The sequence below is a fragment of the Monodelphis domestica genome, chromosome 2 (assembly GCF_027887165.1).
Source record: "Monodelphis domestica isolate mMonDom1 chromosome 2, mMonDom1.pri, whole genome shotgun sequence".
Taxonomy (NCBI): Eukaryota; Metazoa; Chordata; class Mammalia; order Didelphimorphia; family Didelphidae; genus Monodelphis; species Monodelphis domestica.
The window spans coordinates 217,520,213-217,526,212 of record NC_077228.1 but is presented as its reverse complement, the minus strand read 5'-3'; positions in this window follow the sequence as shown (position 1 = coordinate 217,526,212).

Genomic DNA, 6,000 nt, shown 5'->3' with positions numbered 1-6,000 from the left:
AACACAGCATTTCACCTTTTGAAACACCTGTACTAAGGAACATCTTAAAAGTCCTTTTTTAGCTCAAGGAAGTCTTTCTACAAAAAGGTAGATCAGAGAAATTAACAATAATCAGAAGTATATTCATTCTTATACTAAGTTTTTAGTTGTGGTTCTTTTGTCAAGCCAACAAGCACTTACTATGTGCCAGGTACCATGCCAAGAGCTAGAAATACAAAGTTCCTAGGGAAGGTGGTAGGCTTCTATGGACCAGTCCTACAGAGACACAGCTTGGCCCTTACAACTAAAGAGTTTGTGGGACCAGGGAAAATTAAGGGAAAAGAAACTATATCTGGATGGCACTGAAGTCTGGAGAAGGCTGCTGATAAAATATTCCTACAAATATAGGCGATAAAGAAAATGCATTAACAGTTGTTGTCTTTTTTCCCAGAAGGATGTATCTTGTTATAGTAATCATGATGAACACAGACTTATCTTGAGTATATTCTCTCTCAAACCTCAACTTCCTCATCACCGCCACTAGAATGTAAGATCTTTGAGGGCAAGAACTATCTTACTTTCTTGTATTTGTATCCCCAGGGCTTAGCATAGTGCCTGGCTCATAGTAAATACTTATTAGTATGTATAAACACTTTGCTATTCATTTCTTCATCATTCATTTCACATGACTGACTATGGCTTATCCATCATGGTCTACAAGGGACCTTTGTCATTAAGTTCTTGTTGTATTGGAGTCATAGCTTAACCATGACTAGTCATTCCTAGACACTTGCTTATTGGCCATTTGGTATGATTGTACACAGCTGAAATTATGGGTGTCTGTTCTGTAGTATTCCCACTACCCATTCCAAATTTGGCCAAAGTCAATCAGCACTTCCATAGTTCCTGTGTGACTGACAGTTAATATATTCATGGTTTTATCACCAAGTATACCCTAAATGTTCATAATAAGCATCAGAAGTTCCATGACTGGCCCTTGGCTGCTCATACCTGTGACCTGGTTATATCTGGCTGGATCCTTGACTTCCTGTTTCATTCTTCTGCAACCAGATTGACCATGACCAGATGATGAGTGTCTATGGTTGCTAATAGCTTCAGTTGCCTCTAGTTTTATTTCCTAGAGTTAATCAGTTCCTAGATGTGTGTGATTTGTCCCTGACTAGATTGTCCTTTTCTATAATATACTTGATGATTATCATTTTGCCACTGGCTTTTTACTCACCTTATTCCTTGACCAATTCACACTCTGGATGTTTCCACATCCTGGTCAGTAGACTCCCCACCCTGGATATACCTCCATTTTGCTATTTGCATTTTGTTTCCTCTGTTAGAATGAAAGCCCACTGAGGGCAGGGACTGTTTCTTTATGACTAGAACTTAGCATAGTGCTGACCCCTAGTAATCCTTTCATAAATGTTTATTCAGCTCACTGACCACTCAAAACCAAAAGACAAATCTGAGTCTTATTCATGCTGTCCACCCTTAGAAATAGGGTTCTTGTCCCCTATAACTTTTTGCCTAACACCATGAGCTGTACCAGTATCTTCTGAGACTAGTCAACTAGACTGAATCATACACACATTATCAATAGGCAGAAGACAGAGCTGAAACAGACTCATGTATTATCCATAGCTAACAGAATGACCTGAACTGTACCAGGATGTACTACTATCTGTCATCCATCACTCCCTGGATTAATTAAACCTGAGCTAGATCTATTCTCCTATCTTTCATGTTGTTCATAGTTGTTCATAATTTTGAGGCTGGTCCTGTTCCCAAACAGAACCCTAATTGAGTTGAACTAGACCCAAAATCTAATTAACTAGGACTGGATCCATATCATTTTTCATACCCACCTAGGAAACCTTACAGATGCCTGCTTGATCAAACTTAGTTTTATGACTTTGTTGCCCAAACGTTCCTGATTAATTAAGTCTAGTCTCATGGACTTGATCACACATGAATTCAATGATCATTGGAACCTAACATATTCTCATGTGCTCAAAGCCCCAATTATATGAAAGTTCCAAGATCAATCAACTAATCAATGAGCATTTATTAAGCACCCACTATGTGCCAGGCATAGCACTAGGAATGGGGATACAAATACAGTGAATAAAAATATCAAGAGCTTACATTCTAATAGGGAAGACAAGTATATATACAATAAACATGTATACAATATATATGAGAATAAATAAAAAGAAATGTAAAGAAATTTAAAATGAGGCAGGTTAAAAGGAAGGAAGCTAGCATTTCAGAGGGTTCAGGAAAGGCTTCATTACAAGATGGGACTCAAGCTGTATCTTGAAGGAAGAGAAGGTTTTCTATGAAGTAGAGAAGAAGGGGGAATAAAAACCAGACCATTGTTGTCATTGTTCAGTGGTTTTTTTCAGTCATGTCCATCTCCATTAAGGATTTTCTTGGCAAATATACTGGAGTGGTTTGTCATTTTCTTCTCCAGTTCATTTTATAGATAAGGAAACTGAGGCACGCAGTATTAAGTGATTTGCCCAAGATCACACAGGTAGGAAGTGTCTGAGTCTGGATTTGAACTCAAGGAGAGGAGTACTCCTGACTCTGGGTATAGTTCTCTATCCCCTCTGCCACTAACCTGACCTCAAGTCTATAGGGACCATTGCAGAAGCATAGAAATGAAAAACAGAATGTTGTGTGTGAGGAACCTGGTTCACAGAATATGGGAGAGAGAGTAATGTCTAGTGAACTTGGAAAGATAAGTTGAAGCCAGAATGTGAAGGACTTTAAAAGCTAAACAGAGGAGTTTATATTTTCTCCTGGAGGCAGTAGGAAGGCACTAGAATTTATCTGGTAGGGGGACTGATGAGGTCAATCTGTATTTCTGGGAAATCAGTATAGCAGCAGTGTAGAGGGGAACTAGTGGGGAGAGAATTGAGACAAAGGAGAGCAACTAGGAGGATGTTGCAATGATCAAGGCCATAGGTGATAAAGGCTTAAACTAACTAAGCTAGAGAAAGGGCTAAACGAAAGAGATGTTGTAAAGGTAGAAACAGTAAGTAAGATTTGTCAAGTGATTGGAAATACGGCATGAGAGTACCAGCACTAGTTACAAACAAACCTAGGAGACTTGGATAAGGTATTTTGGACCGAAACTGGGATGCTTGGAAGGAGGTAGATTTTAGGACAAAGAATGAATTCTATTTCAGACGTATTGAATTTGAGGTGTCTCCCAGATCCAGGTTCAGATATTCAGTAAGCAATTAGACATACAGAATTGAAGGTGAGGAAGTAAAATGAGGTAGGATTCCCTTGTAGGTATGTCATCAGTATAGAAGTAAGTTTTTTACTTTAATTTCACTTTTTGTTCACTAATAGATAAGCAACTGTACACAACTTGTAACAAAGTAGCAAAGAATCAAGGCTAAACAAGTCAATTTTTTCTTCTTTTTTCCATGGGAGGAGAAAAAATGTTGATGGCTACAATGTGAGATTTGACACTAGAAAAAATACATATTCAACTGGTTAAATAGGATTCATTTAGGACCAGGAAAAGCATAATACATAAAGAAATGCATCATTGTTTTAAAAGATTGTTTAATAGTCTTTGGTTAGTTTAATAGGGCTTAACACACCTTTACTAATGAAATAGCCTGAAATTCTACAATACATTGTACAGTGGTGCAGACACATCAACAATGAATGAGTGTGGTTTCTTTCTTTTTTAAAAAAATTATTTATTTCCAGGTACCTCAGCCCTTCCCTGGACCATAGAAGGCATCATTCAGCAAACAGATATGGATATAGAGAATGTCTTTTATGTTTCCATTTTTTTCAGTTCATTCCTTGAAGATGAACATTCACAAGTTATTCTTCAAACATCTATAGCTGTATATAATATTCTCTTGGTTCTATTGGTTTCATTCTTCATTGCCTCATTCATTCTTAGTTGTTGTTTTTTAATTAACTGACTCATCATTTCTTATAGCATAGTAGTATTCCATCACAATTATATACTATAATTTTTTAGCCCTTCCCCAATTGATAGATATCTCCTCAATTTCAGTTCTTTGTCACCACAAAGAGAGCTGCTACCAATATTTTAGAACATAGAGATTCTTTTCCTTTTTCTCTGATCCCCTCAAACTGATGGTACACACAGCTTATGACTCTCTGGGCATAATTCCAAATCAGTTCACAGTTTTACTGACCATGTATTAATGTCCCCATTTTTCCATATCCTCTCCAACATTTTGTCATTTTACCCTTTTTTTCATTTGATAAATCTGATGGGTGTGAGAAAATACCTCAAAATGTTTTGGTTTGCATTCTTTAATCAGTAGTGAGATAGGTGCATTTTTTATATACTTGTACATGGTTTTGATTCTTTTATCCAAAACTGCCTGTTCATATCTTTTACCCATTTACCCATTTTGGGGGTGGCTCTTATTCTATAAATTTGACAAAACTCTTTAAATATTTTTAGACATGAGACCTGGATCTGAGAGACTGTCTATGAAAATTTTCCCCATATCTCTTCTTTCCCTCTATTCTTGGCAGCATTTGCTTTATTTATACAAAAATTTTCCATTTTAAATATCATAATTATCCATTTTTACAGCTCACAATGCTCTCCAGAGCATGGTTTCTATAACAATTTCTTATACTCAGATTCTTCAAAGAATAAGCATATACTGAAAGTTCAAAGAACAGTAAAATCTTATTCAAACTTTCATCAGCCATTGATTGACATAACTGCAATTTGACTGTTGGTTTATAGTAGGATAAGGAAAAGTTTTCGATATGTGCAAAATTGTTTTCAATATCTGTTAGTCATAGGAATGGCTCAATCTGTGGAAACTGATGAGGTAACCAATAGTAAATAAGAGAGAGAGATAATCCATGGCCTACTACAGTTTCCTGATAAGCTAGAACTAGATTCATATCTAAATACCCATAGATGAACTAATGCTTGGGAATTGTCTTTCTCCTTCCAGCAACCCTGAGATCAACCTGTATCATTCTCAAATGGTTGTGCAACATGTCACCTTGAATCCTCCTGTGTCCAAGTCGATATGCCACCCTGACTCTTTACCCTATAAAGTTAGACCTGGATGGGGGCCCATGTTTCCCACTCCTCTATTATTACCCTGAGTTGGACACATGTCCTAGACCTTTCAGTCCAATTTGAATGTCTAGAATTAACCCTTCTTCAACTGTCTTATTTTGTTCCTCTCTATTATGGTGATTTGGGCATTTCTGCTTTGACCCTGAATTCTGGCAGCATTCCTTGTCATTGGCAAGGTTATAGGCAGGCCAGGTCCATTTGAGTATCATAAGAAGAAATTCTGTAAAATCTACTCTTTTGAGCTCTCAACTGGGATATGCACATACTGATCATATGGATTCTCTCTAAGAGGAAGGCATAGAGGGAAGAAGAAGAAAAGAAAGAAAGAAAGAAAGAAAGAAAGAAAGAAGAAAGAAAGAAAGAAAGAAAGAAAGAAAGAAAGAAAGAAAGAAAGAAGAAAGAAAGAAAGAAAGAAAGAAAGAAAGAAAGAAGAAAGAAAGAAAGAAGAAAGAAAGAAAGAAAGAAAGAAAGAAAGAAGAAGAAAGAAAGAAAGAAAGAAAGAAAGAGAAAGGGAGGGAGGGAGGAGAAGGAAGGGAGGAAGGAAGGAAGGAAGAAGGAAGGAAGGAAGGAAGGAAGGAAGGAAGGAAGGAAGGAAGGAAGGAAGGAAGGAAGGAAGGAAGGAAGAAGGAAGGAAGGGAAGGAAGAAGAACAGAAAGGAGAAAAGAAGGGAGGGTGAGGGAGGAAGGGAAGAAAGAAGGGAGGAAAAAGAAGTACCTAACCTGCATGGCTTATAGCCTATTCTACAGGGTAGGGATCTACAAAATATTGCTTCTATCATTACTTAAGAGCATATCATTGGACTGTATGGTTTGATTTGGAGGGAGATGTTCTGACTCTTGTCCCAAAAAAGAAATTGTAGAGTCTGAAATTCTGCTATCAAAAGTTAATTGTTTTCT